The sequence below is a fragment of the Marmota marmota genome, unplaced genomic scaffold (assembly GCF_001458135.2).
Source record: "Marmota marmota marmota unplaced genomic scaffold, marMar, whole genome shotgun sequence".
In the NCBI taxonomy this organism is placed as follows: domain Eukaryota; kingdom Metazoa; phylum Chordata; class Mammalia; order Rodentia; family Sciuridae; genus Marmota; species Marmota marmota.
This window is the reverse complement of record NW_026000082.1, coordinates 2,692,847-2,712,291: the sequence shown is the minus strand read 5'-3', so window position 1 is coordinate 2,712,291 and position 19,445 is coordinate 2,692,847. Positions and strand designations below refer to the sequence as shown.

Genomic DNA, 19,445 nt, shown 5'->3' with positions numbered 1-19,445 from the left:
AACCGGGTGTAAGGTAGTATCTAATTGTGGTTTTAATTTATATTTAACTGATGACTATTGAAGGTGAACATCTTTTTATTTACTTACTGACTATCTTTACATATCTTCTTTTATGAAGTGACCGTTCAGGTTTTTCTCTATTTAATTTTTTAAGATAATGATCTGTAGCTAATACATTTTATACGCTTTGCTCTGCAGTATGGCATGTTTCACTTTTTAAAAATTTCTCAATGTCATGTATAAGAAATTTTGACTACCCAAATTTTATATAGATATTCTTCTATATTTTCTTCTATAGGTTTTAATAGGAAAAGGTGATGATTTTTTTTGAATATTTGCTCTACATCTATTGAGATACTATTTTCCCTTTTATTTAGTTAATGCAGTGACTTACATTGACTAGTTTTAAGTGTTAAATTAACCTTACGAGTTTCTGGGATTGATCTCTTGATTATGATATATTTGTCTTTTTAATGTGTTGCATGCTTGAACTTATATTGAACGAATATTTTGCATGAAGAATATTGATCTTTAGGTTTTTTTCTTTTTCTCCTCCTCCTGCCCCTCCTCCTCCTCCTCTTCCTCCTCCTCCTCCTCCTTCTACCAGGGATTGAACTACTCAGGGGCACTTGACCACTAAGCCACATCCCCAGCCCTATTTTGTATTTTATTTAGAAACAGGATCTCACTGAGTTGCTTAGCCCCTCACTTTTGCTAAGGCTGGCTTTCAACTCACAATCCTCTTGTCCCAGCCTCCTGAGTCCCCGATTATAGGCATGTGCCACCATGCCCAGCTTGATCTTTAGTTTTTTATGATAGTATTATGTTTTTTTAGTTTTTGATATAGGATTTAATGGCCCCATGAAGTGAGTTGGAAAAAGTCCCATATCCTTCTATTTTCAAAAACAAATTATATAAAATCGGTATTATTTATTCTTTAATGCATGGTTGATTTCACCAGGGTAGCTATCAGAGCACAAGTTTTCTCTAGGAAGATTTCTAATTACATATTCAATAAATAGATATAGAATCCTTCAGATTTTCTATTTCTTGTTTTTAAGTTTAGTAATTGATGGCTTTCAAAAAAAATGTGTCCATTGGGGCTGGGGATGTGGCTCAAGCAGTAGCGCGCTCGCCTGGCATGCGTGCGGCCCGGGTTCGATCCTTGGCACCACATACAAACAAAGATGTGTCCGCCGAAAACTAAAAAATAAATATTAAAAAAAAAATTCTCTCTCTCTCTCTCTCTCTCTCTCTCTCTCTCTCTTTAAAAAAAAAAGTGTCCATTTCTTTAAAAATTATGTCATTCATCCAGTGGCACATGACTATAGTCCCAGTAACTTGGGAGGCCAAGAAAGGATGATAGCAAGTTCAAGGCTAGTCTCAGAAAATGAACGAGGCCCTTAAGCACTTGCCAAGACTCTGTTTCAAAATGAAAAACAATAAGAGCTGGGGATATAGCTCAGTGACAAAGTATCTCTGGATTCAATCCCCACTATCAAAAAGAAAGCTGTATAATTTATTGTCAGAGTATTCTTTTATTATATTCTTTTAATGTTTATAAGATCTGAAGTGATGTTTCCTTTCACATACTAGCAATTTGTACTTTCTTTCTATCATTTTTCATTTGAGCAGAAATGGTAGGGTATATTTTTTTCATCTTTTCAAAGTACGATGGCTTTGAAAATTTTAATGGTTGTCTACTTTATTTTTTAAAAAATTAATTTATTTATTCTAATTAGGTATATATGACAGCAGAATGCATTTTCATTCATTGTACACAATTGCAGCACAATTTTTCATTTCTCTGGTTGTACATGATGTAGCGTCACACCATATGTGCAGTCATACATGTACCTAGGGTAATGTGTCCCTCTCATTCCACCATCTTTCCTGCCCTCACGCTCGCTCCCCATGCCTCCCTCCCCCTTTGCTCAATCAGGGTTCCTCCATTTATCCCATGCCCCCTCCCATTATGGATCAGCATCCACTTATCAGAGAAAACATTTGGCCTTTGGTTTTTGGGGATTGGCTTACTTCACTTAGCATGATATTCTCTAACTCCATTCATTTACCTGCAAATGCCATAATTTATTCTCTTTTAATGCTGAGTAATATTCCACTGTGTATATATACCACAGTTTCTTTATCCATTCATCTATTGAAGGGCATCTAGGTTGGTTCCACAATATAACTATTGTGAATTGAGCTGCTATACACATTGATGTGGTATGTTTTTGTAGTATGCTGATATTAAGTCCTTTGGTTAGAGACAGAGGAGTGGGATAGCTTGCTGAGAGCCATTGCCAAGTAGGTATGACGCATGGCATGACCCAGGTCATTTGCAGTGACATTGCATGTAAGGTGACCTTGCTCAAGGACCAGGGCGGATCCAGGTTTAGGGTGTATCCTGCTGGGATTAGGGAGTATCCCGCTCCTTGGGTTTAGGGCGGTTCCAGGTTTAAGGTGTACCCTGCTGGGAATAGGGCGTATCCTGCTGCCTCAGGCGCGCCACTCCTTGAGTTCCCGTTGAGAGAGATCTTTGGGATTCAGAGCCCGGTGGAGAGTGTGGATTTTGCCCAGAACGTGGATTTTGCCCAGAACGTGGATTTGCCCAGAACGTGTGTGTAAAGTGCCGGTGACAGTTTGAGAATAAAGAGTTGCTGTTTGAATCTACAAGGTGTGTGGTGGCTTGTGATTTTGTGCCCAGCCAGACTGCGGCAATAGCTAGGTCAAAGGGAAGTTCCATTTCAAGTTTTCTAAATCTCCATAGTACTTTCCATAGTGGTTGTACCAATTTGCAGTCCCACCAACAATGTATGAGTGTGCCTTTTCCCCTACATCCTCGCCAACACTTATTGTTTGCATTCTTGATAAATGCCATTCTGACTGGAGTGAGGTGAAATCTTAGAGTAGTTTTGATTTGCATTTTTCTAATTACTAGAGATGTTGAACAGTTTTTCATATATTTGCTGATCGGATATATCTTTTTCTGGGAAGTGTCTGTTCAGCTCCTTAGCCCATTTATTGATTGGGATTTTCTTTTTTTATATTAAGTTTTTTGAGTTCTTTATATATCCTGGAGATTAGTGCTCTATCTGACGTGTATGTGGCAAATATTTGCTCCCAAAATGTAGGCTCTCTCTTCACCTCATTGATTGTTTCTTTTGCCAAGAAGAAGATTTTTAGTTTCAAATCATCTCATTTATTGATTCTTGATTTTATTTCTTACACTTCAGGATTCTTGTTAAGAAAGTTGGGGCCTAATTCAACATGTTGAAGATTTGGGTCTACTTTTTCCTCTATTAGGTGCAGAGTCTCTGGTCCAATTCCTAGGTCCTTGATCTACTTTGAATTGAATTTTGTGCATGGTGAGAGATAGGGGGTTAGTTTCATTTTCCTTCATATGGATTTCTATTTTTCTCAGCACCATTTATTGAAGAGGCTATCTTCTCTCCAATGTATGTTTTTCGCACCTTTGTCTAGTATGAGATAATTGTATTTATGTGGGTTTGTCTCTGTGTCTTCTATTCTATACCATTGGTCTATATGCCTATTTTGGTGCCAATACCATGCTGTTTTGTTACTATAGCTCTGTAGTATGGTTTAAGTTCTGGTATTGTTATGCCTCCTGCTTCACTCTTATAGCTAAGGATTGCTTTGGTTATTCTGGGTCTCTTATTTTTTCAAAAAACTTTCATGGTTGCCTTTTCTATTTCTATAAGGAATAATGTTGGGATTTTAATTGGAATTACATTGAATATGTATAGTGTTTTGGGCAGTATGACCATTTTGACAATATTAATTTTGCCTATCCAAGAGCTTGGGAGATCTTTCCATCTTCTAAGGTCATCTTCAATTTCTTTCTTTAGTGTTCTGTAATTTTTATTGTAGAGGTCTTTCACCTCTTTTGTTAAATTGATTCCCAAGTATTTTATTTTCTTTTGAGGCTATAATGAATGGGGTAGTTTTTCCTAATTTCTCTTTCAGAGGATTCATCACTGATGTATAGAAATTCATTTGATTAATAGTTATTGATTTCTGGGTATTGCTACTTTGATAAATTCATTAATTAATTCTAGAAGTTTTCTGGTGAAGTTTTTTTTTTTGGATCTTCTAAGTATAGAATCATGTCATCAGCAAATAATGATAGCTTGAGTTCTTCTTTTCCTATTAGACACTACTGAAATGTAGAATACAATTACAAACTATTTTGAAAATTTATACTCCAGTAAAATAGAAAATCTCAAAGACACCAACAAATTTCTAGAGGCATATTTCATTTCTTTCATCTGTCTATTTGCCCTGGCTTGAGCTTCAAGGACTATGTTGAATAGAAGTGGTAAAAGTGGGCATCCTTGTCTTATTCCAGTTTTTAGAAGGAATGCTTTCAATTTTTTTCTCTATTAAAATGATGTTGGCCTTGGGTTTAGCATTGATAGCTTTTACAATGTTGAAGTATGTTCCTACTATCCCTAGTTTTCATATTGTTTTGAACATGAAAGGATGTATTTTGTCAAGTGCTTTCTCTGCATCAATTGATATAATCATATGATTCTTATTTTTAAGCCTATTGATGTGATGAATTACATTTATTGATTTTTGTATGTTGAACCAACCTTTCATCCCTGGAATGAACACCACTTGATCATGGTGCACTAATTTTTATATGTTTTTGTAAGTGTTCTTTGAGAATTTTATTCAGAATTTTTCATCAATGTTCATCAGGGATATTGGCCTGAAGTTTTCTTTCCTTGATGTGTCTCTGTTTGGTTTTGATATCAGGATGATACTAGCTTCATGGAATGAGTTTGGAAGGTTTCCCTCCTTTTCTATTTCATGGGATAATTTGAGGAGTATTGGTATTAATTCTTCTCTGTAGCTGAGTAGTTGTGAATCTGTCTGATACTGGGCTTTTCTTGATTGGTAGGCTTTTGGTGGTGTTTTCTATTTCTTTGCTTGAAACTGACCTGTTTAAATTGTGTATGTCCTCTTGACTGAGTTTGGTTTGATCATATGCCTCTAAAAATTTGTCGGTATCTTTGAGGTTTTCTATTTTACTGGAGTATAAATTTTCAAAATAGTTTTAATTGTCTTCTGTATTTCAGTAGTGTCTGCTGTGATATTTCCTTTTTTTCACAAATTTTAGTAAATTGAGTTTTCTCTCTCCTTATTTTTGTTAGTTTGGCTAAGGATTTGTCAATTTTATTTATTTTTTCATAAAACCAGTTTTTTGTTTTGTTATTTTTAAAAAATTGTTTCTTCAGTTTCAATTTCACTGATTTCCACTTTGATTTTATTTTCTGTCTTCTACTACTTTTGGTGTTGTTTTGTTCTTCTTTTTGTAGGGCTTTGAGATGTAATTTCAGGTTGTTTATTTGTTGACTTTTTATTCTTTTAATGAATAAGCTTAATGCAATGAACTTTCCTCTTAGCACCACCTTCATAGTATCCCAGGAATTTTGATAAGTTGTATCAGAGTCCTCATTTACTTCTAAGAATTTCTGAATCTCCTCCCTGATATCTTCTGCAACCCATTGTTCATTCAGTAGCATATTATTTAGTTTCCAGGTGTTGGAGTAGCTTCTCTTTTTTATTTCATCATTGATTTCTAATTTTATTCCATTATGGTCAGAGAGAATGCAGGGTAGTATCTCTATTTTTTTTTTTATATTTTCTAAGACTTGCTTTGTGATATAACATATGGTCTATTTTGGAGAAGGATCCATGTGCTGCTGAGAAGAAAGTGTATTCTCTCATTGATGGGTGAAATATTCTATATATATGTCTGTTAAGTCTAAATTATTGATTGTTTTATTGGTTTCTATATTTTCTTTGTTCGGTTTTTGTTTGAAAGATCAATCCAGTGGCGATAAAGGTGTATTAAAGTCATATGGTATTATTGTGTTGGAATCTATTTGATTCTTGTTGTTAAGAGTTTGTTTGATATACATAGCTGCCCCATTGTTTGGTGCATAGATATTTATGACTATTATATCTTGTTAAGGTATGAATCCCTTAAGCAGTAATGAAATGTCCTTCTTTGCCCCTTTTCACTAGCTTTGGTTTGAAGTCCACTTTATCTGATATGAGGATGGAAAACCCTGCTTGTTTACACAGTCCATGTGAGTGGTACATTTTTTCCCCACCCTTTCACCTTTAATCTGTGGAAGTCTTTTCCTGTAAAATGAGTCTCTTGAAGGCAGTATACAATTGGGTCTTTGTAAAATCCAATCTTCCAGTCTATGTCTTTTAATTGATGAGTTTAGGCCGTTCACATTCAGGGTTATTATTGAAATATAATTTGTATTCCTGGACATTTTGGTTTATTTTTGGTTTTTAACTTGATGTGGTTTCTCCTTTGATTGGCCTTTTCCTTAGTGTAGTTTCTCCCTTTTCTGATTTTCATTGTCATTTTTCATTTTCTTGTCCTGGAATATTTTGCTGAGAATGTTCTGTAGTGCAGGCTATCTCGCTGTAAATTCTTTTAACTTTTGTTTATCATGAAAGATTTTTATTTTGTCATCAAATATGAAGTTTAATTTTGCTGGATATAAGATTCTTGGTTGGCATCCATATTCTTTCAGAGCTTGGTATATCTTGTTCCAGGATCTGCTGACTTTGAGGGTCTGGGTTGAAAAATCTTCTGAGATCCAAATTGGTTTCCCCCTATATGTATTCTGATTCCTCTCTCTTGCAGCCTTTAAGATTATATCCTTATTCTGTATGCCAGGCATTTTCATTATAATGTTCCTTGTTGTATATCTGTCATAATTTTGTGCATTTGGTGTCCTATAAGCCTCTTGTATTTGATTTTCTAATTCATTCTTCATGTTTGGGAAATTTTCTCATATTTTTTCAATGAAGAGATTGTACATTCCTTTGATTTGAATCTCTGTGCCTTCCTCTATCCCAATAAATCTTATATTTGGTCTTTTGATGCTATCCCATAATCTTGGATGTTCTATTCATGGTTTCTTACCATCTTCACTGTGTGGTCAACTTTATTTTCAAGATTATATATTTTGGAGGCTGGGGTTGTGACTCAGCAGTAGAGTGTTCACCTAGCACATGCAAGGCCTTGGGTTTGATCCTCAGCACCACATAAAAATAAATAAATTAAATAAATGTATTCTGTCCAACTACAACTAAAAAAAATAAAATTTTTTTAAAGATTATATATTTTGTCTTCATTATCTAATGTTCTGTCTTCCAAGGGATCTTGGACCAAGTGATGCTTTCTCCTGAGTTTTTTTATTTGGTTTATTGTTTTCTTCATTTCAAGGATTTCTGATTGTTTGTTTGCTTTTTCAGAATCTCTCTCTCTTTCTTGAAATAATCTTTTGCTACCTGTATTTGCTCCCTTATCTCTTTGTTGGTATGATCAATCTTTGCCTGTATTTACTCTCCTATGTCATTCTTTCATTCACAGATCATTTTAATTATGTACCTTCTGAACTCTTTCTCTGTCATTTCATCAACTGCACTGTGAATGGATTTTATTAATATAGTATCTTGGTTTGTTTGGGGCACTTTCTTCCCTGTGTTTTTGATGTTGTCTATGTGTCATCCTTTCTTTCAGTGAGAATGTGAGGTATTACAGTTTCTACCCTATAATCTTGTGTCCCTGTAGATTACCAGTACCTCAACCTGGTGTTGGGCTTTCCAATCACTGGGCCAGTGTTCCACAATGAATGCTACTGCAACTAAAGGTGGTGGCAGCAATTGTAAAGTAACTCAGGATAACACTGGGGGTGTCCCAAGATGGAAGCAACTACTTTCAGAGATGGGGATGAAAGAGTGGACCTTACAATGACTTTGGGCTGCCTGTTTGGAGATGCAGCTGTCTTCAGGCCCTATTTGTTGCCCCAAGGGTACTATGTGGGGCTTCTATGTGGGGAGGGTTATGGCAATGGCTGCAGTGTCCTAAGATGGAGGCAAGCTGGGGGAACAACACGGTGATAAATGGGGAGCCTCAGCATGGTCCTCCGCTCTGTGCAGGGGTGGTCTTTGGCCTCGGCTCTCACACAGGTCATGGGGGCAGTCCTGGGTCTGGCCTGGGCCTGGGCTCCTGTGTGGATCAGTGGGGGGGGGGGGTCCTGGGCCTGGGCCTGGACTCTAGCATGGGTCAGCAGGTGTGGTCCTAGGCCTGACCTGGGCTGGTCTCCCACGTGGGTCTGTAGGAATCATCTTTTGTTTTTACTTATTGCCACTCTTTATTATTTCTTACTTATATATATTTTGCATTTAATTTTGTTCTTTCTCTAACACCTCACATTAAAATCTTAGATCATTGGGCTGGGGTTCTGGCTCAGTGGTAGAGCACTTGCCTAGCACATGGAGGCACTGGGTTCAATTCTCAGCACTACATAAAAATAAAGAAATAAAGCTACTGTTTAAAAAAAAACTTAGATCATTGCTTCTGAACCTGTCTCCTTTTCAAATAAATACATTTAAAGCTATAACTTTTTCTCTAATCACTGCTTTAGTGATATTTTAGACAACTTTTTGTCACTGTGATCAAAATAACTTGACAAGAACAAGTAACAGGAAGGAAAGTCTATTTATTTATTTTATTTGTTCTTTTTAGATATACATGACAGTAGAGTGTATTTTGACATATTATACATCCATGGAGTATAACTTCCCATTCTTATGGTTATACATGAAGTGGAGTTACACTGGTCATGGGGAAAGTTTATTTTGACTCTACAGTTCCAGAGATTCAGTCCACAGTTGGCCAATTCCATTACTTTGGGCTCAAGGTGAGGAAGAACATTACGGTGGAAGGACATGGCGGAGGAACACTGCTCACCTCATTTCAGCCAGGAAGCAGAAAGGAGGAGGGGAAAGGGGCCACAGGGAAGATGCACCCTTCCAGGGCACACCCCCAGTGAGCCACCTCCTCCCGTCATGCCTCATCTGCTATAGTTACCACCCAGTTTGTTCATTCAAACTAGGATAAACTGATTAACTTACGGTTCCCACAATTCAATCATTTCACATCTGAACATTTCTGCATTAATACAGGAGCTTTAGCCATCATTTAATTGGAGCGGATTTGCCTAATTTCTAAATGTTTAGAAATATTATAGATAAATATTATAGATAATATTATAAATAATATTATAGATAATATTGTTATTGATTTCAAATTTAATTCCATTGTGGTCAAACAACATTTTCTGTATGGTATGTAACTTTGGAAATCTGCTCAGTGTTGTTTACAACTGAGAAAATATCTGTTTTGGTCAAGGTACACTTAGAAAGAATGTATACTATAGATGTATGTATACTATAGATGCTGTAAAATATATATATATACACTATTATATATATTTTTTATTTTATATATATATATATATATATACTATTGTATTAGGTAATGTTGTTGTCTTACCATCCCCTTACTTTTTTTTATTGCTTGTTTATTTTCCATTTCTGAGAAGAGGTATTGAAATCTCTAGTTATAGTTGTGATTTTACCTATTTTTCTTTATGTTCTGACATATTTTGCTTCATGTAGTTTCAAATTCTGCTTTAAGATGCATAAATATTTAGAATTGTTATGTCTTGCATTGATCTATATATCATCATAAATTCTTTCTCTTTATCTCTGCCAGTATTCCTTATTTCGAAGTCTACTTTTTAAATATTAACATAGCCATATCAGCTTTTGGGGAATTAATATTTTTATGGAATGCATTTTTTTTTATTTTCTTAGTTTCAAATTATATGTTTATAAGTCTATATATGTGTGTCTATATATCTAAATAGATATACATTTGTCTTTATTCTTTTTATTTTTAGTGCATTGTAGTTTTACATAATAGCAGGTTTCGTTTTGATAAATTTGCAAATGGGCATGTAAGAGTTTTTCTCCATTTCAGTCTTTAGTACTATTCCCTTCCCTTTTATCCTCCCTCACTCTGATCCCTTTCTGTTACTTCCTTCTATTAATTAATTCATTTATTTTAATTGGTACATTACAGTTTTATATAAACTTGTACTGCATTGTGGTATGTTCCTACATGCATGTGGCATAATTGGACCAAATGTGTTCCCCACTTATTCCCCTTTGCCACCCCTTCTCCCTCACCTTTGATCGCCTGCTTCTACTCTAGTGCTCTCCCTTATGTTTTCACAAGATCCCCCTTTTTTATTCTTTTTTTTCTCTCTCGATTCCACATATGAAAGAATGTTTCTTTATATTTAAAATGCATTTGTCATAGGGGCTGGGGATGTGGCTCAAGCGGTAGCATGCTCGCCTGGCATGCACGGGGCGCTGGGTTCGATCCTCAGCACCACATAAAATAAAGATGTTGTGGCCACCAAAAACTGAAAAATAGATATTAAAAAATTCTCTCTCTTCTCTCTCTCTTAAAAAAATAAAGATAAAAATAAAATGCATCTCTCATGGACATCATTAAGCTCATAAACATCATTAAACTTCTTTATTATTTTTTTAGCTCTTGTTTGTATTTCCTTTCTCATGTGTAATACAAACCTATTCACTCTCCTTTCCTCTTTTGCTATTATACTATTATAGTCATATATTTTGTCACTATACATGTCATTAAATTCCATAATACATTCAATTATTTTTGCTTTAAATATTAATTGACCTTAAAGAAGTAAAAAAAAAAAAAGTAACTTACATGTGTCCACATAGTTATCATTTGTGTTGTCTTTATTCTGTAAAATACCTCCAAATTTCCCCCTAGTTTCATTTTTTTTCAGCCTCAGGAACTTTTTAAATACTGCTTTTAGTAAATATCTACAGGAAATAAGTCACCACAGCATTGTTTTAGCTGAAAATCTTCATTTTTTTTTCTTTATTGTTGAAAGATATTATTATAGGGCATAGGATACTCAATTGACAATTTTCTATTTTAACCCTTTAAAGATGCCATTCTATTGAATTTTTGCTCCATTTCTTTTTCTGACAAGAATAGTATATTATTTTTATGCAATATGTACTCTTCTCTGACTTTTAAAATTCCTTCTCTTTATCTTTGAGTGAGTAGTTGGAGTATCATTTCATTAGATGTAGTGTTCTTTGTATGTAACCTTTAAGGAGTCTCTGAGCTACTTGTATCTGTGCATTGGTATATTTCACTATATTAGGGAAATTTAATTTTTTGTTTATTTGTGATACTGGGGATTTAGTCCAGGGCCTAACAATGCTAGACAAGCACTCTACTGCTGAATTATATCCTCAACCTTATTTATTCTTTTTAAAATTTTTTTTAATCTCTACCCCCATCTCGTTTCTTGATATTCCAGTTACGCATTTCCATCAGCTTGTAATTGTCCCACAGCTCACTGCAGTTTGGTTTATTTTTTCTTTTTCCAAATTTTTCCCCTGTGTCTTCAAGTTTGCTTAATTTCTATTGCCTGTTTTCTAGTTGAGTAATCCTTTCCTCCAGTGTCCAATCTTCTCTAACTTCTACCAAGTACATTTTTCTTTTCCAACATGGCATTTTTCAGTTCTAGAATTTCAACGTAGTTCTATTATAGTTTCCATTTCTCTTCTGGGATTCCCTGTCTGATTACTCATTCTGCCCATTTTCCCTTTTAAATCCTTTCACATATTTATAAGAGCTGTTTGAAAATCTTTGTTTCAATGCTAACATCAGTTATTTGTGTGTCTGTTTCTTTTGTTTTCCCTTCAGTTGGTACTTTATATTTTCCTGCTTCCAAATATCTAGTAAGTTTTTATTTTACCCTGGATATTGTAGATAATAAATTATAGAGATGACACATTTTTGTATCTTTCTTGGGAGTCAGTTAAGTTACTGATCACATTAATCTTAAATGGAAACTTGTTTTAGGTTTTATTACAGTGCATTTATTTATGTTTTGCCTTAAATTCTACAGTAGTCCATAGTCCTAGACTTACTCATAGGTGTGGCTTTTTCCACAGTTTTAGTGGAAAGTGTAAAATGTGTACTAGATCCCTGTCACTTGGCAGCACTTAAATTTCAATCCTTTCTTCCCAGCTCCATAGCTACTAGAACCTCTGACTTACACGTATTGCTTTATGTATATGAAGTTTGGAGTCACTTAGAAAAGCATTCCTTTGAGACAGCAAAATATTTCCTGCTTATCCCCAGGGAACAGGTTTCAAGATCTTAGTGAATGTCCAAAACCTTGGATGATACTGAGTGAACCTTAGGGATACTATATTTTTTCTTATGTATACATAGTATGATAAATTTTAATTTATACCTAGCAAGAGATTAACAATAACAACTAATAATAAAACAAAACAATCATAATAGTATACTGAAATAAAAGTTAAAAGAATATGATCTCTCTGTGTCAAAATACCTTATTGTACTTTACTCACCCTTCTTGTAATGATGCGAGATGATACAGTGCCTATCTGATGAGATGAAGTGAGGTGTGACAAAAACGTTGGGATATAGAATTAGACTCCTACATAAGGGTGACTGGAGCACACGTACTGTATACTATAGTCTGTAACTGAGATGGCCACAGTGACTACCAACAGGTCATGTACACATCGTGGATATACTGGACAAAAGATGGTTCACATCCCGGGCAGGATGGAGTAGGGCAACCCAAGATTTCATCATGCTGCCTTAAAAGGCTCCCAAATTAAATTGTTTATTTCTGGAATTTTCCATTTAGTATTTTCAGACTGTGGTAGACCATAAGTCACTGAAACTGCAGAAAGTGAAGCACAGATAATGGAGGATATTGGAATCTGATTTTTTCTACTAAAGATCAGCTATATTTTTGGTGGAGCATTATTAAAGAAGTGTGGTCTTATAAAAAGGCTGGGTACGTTTGTAAACATTGAGGAATAATAATCCGAGTTACTACTTAATTTTTTGTAAGTAGATGCTTTAATACTGATGTTAACCTTTCCATGACTTTAGGCAAGTTTTAACCTAGGATCAGGTAATGGCCTCTGTACTTTGATTCCTTAATGTCTGGTTTGAAGTTTATAGGATAAGCCATTATTTCAATGTATTATGAAATTGGCCAACAGAGAATAAAAGGAATTAGGGTTTCTCAGCAAGCTTACATAATTTTGACTTTGGCTTGAATATTTTACTCCCTTTCAGCTCCCCTTTCTGTTTTGCTTAAATGCATCCCCACACAAAATTGATGAAAGATGGCAAAGATCCACATGCCACTATTGTTTAAGTGCAAGTCCATGACAACCTGAATCTAAAAATGAACACTTGAGTCAGTGTTAATGAATCAGTACATTCATAATTGGAAAATAAGGCTTTTTCTCCCTCCTCCTGACTTGCTGATACCTCTCATTAGCTGGTGGCTCTGAGAATGCCTGTGATAAGCATCCGAAGGCAGAGTTGGATGGAGAAATATTCTAATCCTATTGATAGGAGAAGAAAAGGGAAAGGAGCTGGGAATTTTTTTTTTACCCACTTTATGGTATTTTAATTAGGCTAAGACTTTGTTGTGTCATTTATAAGCAGAAGGAATACATGGACAGCTGCATTTTATATATTGAGTGGCTATAAATAGAAGAATTGATATAGAAAAGATTAAAAAGCTATGTGGATAATAGGTGTCTGTTACCTCCTGGAACACTATTAATGCTTTTATTAAAGAATGCCAGTCTGTATACCTCCTTCTTGGAAATAGAAGTTTCTAACCAAGAAAGATTGGAGCCAGAATTCTGAACCCTGGGGAATTATAAGAGAACCTCCCTTTAAATGCTCACATATAAGACTCTTAGCAAAATTTATTGCATATTAGTATATAACTTTATTTAAAATCTCTCTTTCCCATCAATAAGTAATTCCAGAACCCATCTCTGTTCACTGCTGTAAGCCTCTGACACATGGCCTCGCTCAATGTAGTTCCTCAACAAATGTTTGTGGATAAGAAAAAAAAAATTTAAAAATGTTAGTTCAGTGATTATAAACATTTTATATCTTAAAAAGGTTCATGGCTTTTAAATACTTTTTTTTTAGTTGTAGATGAACACAATACCTTTGTTTTATTTATTTATTTTTATGTGGTGCTGAGGATTGAACCCAGTGCTTCACATGTACTAGGCAAGCACTCTTATCACTGAGCCACAACCCCGGCCCAAATTCATGTCTTTTATTAATCCATACACTTTATTTGGCTTCTGGTTTATTAGAACAGTGAGTGAGACACTCATCACAATAACACCTGTCAAAGTGGCTGGTCATAAAACTCCAGCACTTCATTTCCCTGAAGGGCATTCCCCACGAAGGTGACAACGTTGCTATTCTTGTCCACCTTATAGTGTCCCAGGACAGCCATCTCAACTTTCCTTTCTCTTATGCTGTTACTTCTTGGGAGAGGTCTAAGCCACTTTCTTCCTTTTCTTTGTAATCCATCTTCCATTGCTTGCTAGCAAATGTCAGTCTTGGCTGATGGCTTATCAGTAGGACTTTCTTCCTTATCTCACATCTTGGCCTTTCTACTTTTCTTTTGTATATAATGTTCAAACTCAAGAACCCTGGTCTTCCTTGGAAGGGTTTTTAATGGAAATCTCTGCAGATAGCAGATTAGAAAGCAAGTTGTTTTTTTGTTTGTTTGTCTGTTGCAGTGCTGGGATTGAACCCAGGACCTCATGCATGCTAAGCAAGCATTTACCACTGAGCTATTCCACCCACCCACCTACTGCCAGCACACAAGATTAATTTTCAAAGAGATTGATTATATAAAATTATCAAGAATAATTGTCGGGGGGCNAGTAGAGCACCCCAGGTTTAATTCTCAGTACTAAGGGGAAAAGTATAACATTGCTACTGGTGGTGAGGACCTCTCAAAACAACCAACCAATATAAGAGAAATAAATCATTCAGGAATGGGGGGAGGGTGAGTAAGCACTGCAATTCTCCCCCTCCTATTTTTTTTTCTTTTTGTAAGTAAAATAACTCAAGTATATAACTTAAAAAGTCAAATAATATTACAATTGTGTGTGTGTGTGTGTGTTACTGAGGATTGAACTTAGGCCCTTTGGAATGCTAGGCAAGCACTTAACCACTGAACCATATTCCTAATCCCCTTTGATTAAAAATATTTTTCTCTTTTGTACCCAGGGATTAAACCCTGGGGTGTGTAACCACTGAGCCACATCCCCAGACCATTTTTATTTTTTGAGACAGGGTCTTGCTAAGTTGTTTAGGGCCTCACTAATTTGTTGAGGCTGGCTTTGAACTCAAGATCTTCCTGCCTTATGCTCTTAAGACACTGAGATTTCAGGTGTGCCCAACTTTCATAGTGCCCAACTTTTTGTTGTTGTTGTTTTTTGAGACTGGGTCTTGCCAAGTTTCCCAGGCTGGCCTCAAACTTGTGATCCTCCAGCTTCAGCCTCCTGAGATCCTTGGGTTCCTGGCATGTGTCCCAAAGCCCTCCAGTACAAGTATTTTAACAGCAGTTGTCTCTCATGCAATATTGTGTTCCAAATTTTCCTTCTCCAGGCACAACCACATCCAACATGTTGAACGATTTCTCTAGTATTTACTTGCATGTTTCTAAATTACAAGTTAAGTGCTACTTCTTGATTTCCTTCCCACCTTCATTTTACATTATTTCCTAGCAACTACCTATGATGAAAGTTTCTTGAGACTCTAATCTTCACATTTCATTTGCCTTCTTTTTTCCAAAAATATTTAGTCACTTATTGCAGCACTATTCACAATGGCTAAGACATGGAATCAGCCTAGGTTGGGCAACAATAGATAACTGGGTAGGGTACATGCAGTGCAAATACACAGTGGAATATTATTCAGCCAAAAAGTAAAATAAAATCCCATCATTTGCAGCAAAATGGATAGAACCGGATGGCATTATGTTAAGTGAAATAAGTCAGACACAGAAAGACAAATACCACACATTCTTTCCCACATTTAGAAGCTAAAAACAATCAACCTGAAAGTGGAGTAGTGATTACTAAGGATTAGGAATGTAGTGGGGTGCAGGGAGAGGGGGGCGGTTGGATTTGATCAGTGCACCCTATATGCCTGTATGGAAATACCACACTGGCCCCAATAATACGTGTTAATGAAAAATAGATTTCTATTTGTGGTTCAAATATTATTTCATATTTTATTAAGATTATCAAGCAGCATTCTCAACTAAGCCATAAAGATTCTCTAAATAAAAACACCTAAATTTCTCTTAATTATTCCAAATTTTCTGATAGAACTAAGAAGAAGACTTATCTTCATTTTCTCAAATATAGCAGTAATCTCTCTGGTCATTTTTCTCATGGAGGAACATTCTTCGTAGACCTCTTTCTGTCCTCCTGCTTCTCCCCAGAGTGGACCTTTTCTCAGCATTTTCTTAGTACTTCTTTGATGATCTTCCTGGCAAACATCAATATCTTTAGGTATTGTCCTCTTGGGTTTCTTGGTGTTCTAAAGGTGACACTGCCTCTTTGCTTGGGAACATAGTCTGCAGCCAGCATTCTGAAAACTGCAAAGGACACGGATTGACAATGGCATCTGCAATTGTCAAGGAGGAAAAGACTCACCAGAATCTCCTTCAGTGTCCATGTTTCCAGTGTGCACCTCAAAACTCCTCCATTCTCTGCTCATTATCCAGTTCCAGAATCACTTCCATACCTTTAGGTATTTGTCACACAAACAGCACTCTGCTTCTTGCTATCAAAATCTATTTAGGTCCGCTAGGGATGCCATAATTCAAAAAATAGTTAGTCACTTATTGCAGCACTATTCACAATCACTAAGACATGGAATCAGCCTAGGTTGGGCAACAACAGATTATGAAGAGGGGGAAGTCCAAGATCAAAGTGTCAGCCTGCTCAGGTCCCTGGCTCTCTTCCTGCTTGATGACTTCCACATTTTCACTGTCCTCACACAACAGAGAGAGAGAAGAGTAATAATCCTTTTGGTTTCTCTTCTGAGGTTTAAACTTCTGAGAATTGTTGGGTTTGATTCTCCTGAAGCCCTACTGGTATTGTTTTACCCCTCTTTTCCAGAAAAATAAACAGTTTCTCCATGGTCATATGGCCAGCAAGTGTCATTGATGATTTTCAAATCTGAGTCTAATTCCAGTGCCCAGACCATATCATTCCAGAAATCATGATTAGTCCTGGGAAACTGGAGAAAGAGCACAGAAAATAGAGTCTTTTATGTCATGTCAAGTAATTAGAAAGTCTCTTCTTCTGGTCTCAACTGCTCCAGCAGCTGCATTTTACAATGCAGACATGGCCAAGTTCAAGAACCACACCATGCACAACCAGTCCTGAAAATGGCACAGAGAGAAGATGGCATCAAGAAACCCCAATCAAAAAGATATGAATCTCTTAAGGGGGCAGACCCCAAGTTCCTGAGAAATATGAGTTTTGCCGAGAAGCACAACAAGCAGGGCCTGAAAAAGATGCAAACAACCCGAAGGCCATGAGTGCACTGCCAGAGTTATCAAGGCCCTGGTAAAACACAAGGAAGTTAAGCCCAAGGTGCCAAAGGGCACCAGCCATAAGCGTGATTGCCTTGCCTTCCTTGCCCACTCCAAGCTCCAGAAGCATGCTCATTCCCACATGGCCAGGGGTCATAGGCTCTGCCGGCCAAAGGCCAAAGCTCAAGCACAAGCCCCAGCCAAGACCCAAGCTGCAACTCCAGCTCCAGTGTTAGCTCTGGCTCCAGCTCCAGATCCTGCTCTCAAAGGTTACCAGGCCCCCAAGAGTGCCCAGGTTCCTGTGAAGGCTCCATAGTAGAAGGCTCTGTCTGAGAATGTGAGGGCAGGACTGGTGTGACCCCTGGGCCTACTGTGTCCTCCTGTGCTATGTGTACAAATAAATCCAGAGGCAGAAAAGGAGGAGGAGGAAGAGGAGGAAGAGGAAGAGGAGGAGGAGGAGAGGAAGGGGGAGGAGGAGGAGGAGGAGGAGGGGAAAGAAGAGGAGGAGGAGGAGAGAAAGTATTAGTTAGAAAGTATTTGGTAAGAAAAAAATAAAAGTCTGAAAGTCCCCTTTTCTTGTTCTTCCTCATTTACCCTTCCATACTCCTCCCAGACTCTGAGTTCTGGTACACTAGCTGCCAACTTACGGTAACATGTAATGAAAAAAATTGCAGTAATGGATCTGGACATTCTTCAGTGGGAATACCTAGAAGACAACACAACTCTAGCTTGCTAACACCAGTCATTCCCCTGTGGTTACTTTGAGGCATGTTTTGCTGGGATCTCTCTCTCCAAAACCCCTCTTTTCTCCTTCCAGGGATAAGAATGGAGTATAAAGGCAATGAACTTCTTTTCTGTTTCATAGAAAACATTGAAGAGCAAACAAATGTTTATTTGTTAAAAGAGCATGTTTTCTCTGTTAGGCAAGAAAATGAATTTATATCCACACATCTCAATGGAATTTTCCAGGAGACAGTTTGGGATCCATGATTGGAACTCCAAAAATAGATCAGAACCAAAGAGAAAGATTGTAAATATTTCTACCGGATTTATGGTTGAAGTAGCAAGATTAGTAGGAGTTTTCCTGGGAGAGAAGATGTGCCAGATTACACATGTAGATTTCCATAAAAATATTTTTCATAATTGAAAATAGATGCCTTATCTCTTCATTTTTTGAGATGTAAGAGGTAGAATTACAATTAATTCTATAACTCATTAGTTCTCAAAGAGAATGAAAACTTACAAATGGTAAAAATGTTGATTTAAACAAGTATGAGAATCTTGATAACTAAAAGTATACTTTAAAAATAATATTAACTAGGAAAAAAATGGGACACAAAATCAAATGTACTCATTGATTTCAATGTTATAAAATGTATAAAAGCCTTTTTATGAGGTTCAGAAGAAAATAGAGATGTTTTATGCTTGGGTTTTGAAAATATTTGTGGCATTTTTTTGATGAGAAGCTAATATAAACACTTTTGGAAAGAAATATTTCTAACAAGATAATCTTTATAACCAGTTACTAAGAAAAAAAATTATTTACAATTTTCTTTGGCTCATAATAAAAAAGGTTAATGCAGCTCTATTCTCAAGACATGGAAATGTCATTTGTTTTCCAAGTTGAAATCACCATACACAGCATATTTTCTGAATTTACAAGATGAACTTTATTAAAAGTATGATGCATTTAAGAAAAAAATATTATCTAAGTCTTTGTTACAGAACACCCGAACCAGAACCAATTATTTATTGGGATTTTTTGGTAGTTCAGATCTCATAATGAAACATTATATATGGGAATTCATTTTTTTAATATTTATTTTTTAGTTTTCAGCAGACACAACATCTTTGTTTGTATGTGGTGCTGAGGATCGAACCTGGGCCACGTGCATGCCAGGTGAGCGCGCTACCGCTTGAGCCACATCCCCAGCCCCAGGAATTCTTAAAAATACTAAGATCCAGTGCTGAGCAAAGTGGCACACTCCTATAATCCCAGTAGCTCAGGAAGTTGAGGCAGAAGGACCATAAATTCAATGCCAG

At 36.3% G+C, this 19,445-nt stretch overlaps 1 pseudogene; it reads left to right on the top strand.

Annotated features, from left to right (window-relative positions):
• Window positions 1-17,013: 17,013 nt before the first annotated feature.
• On the top strand, window positions 17,014-17,718 carry LOC107141599 (annotated as a pseudogene).
• Window positions 17,719-19,445: the final 1,727 nt, after the last annotated feature.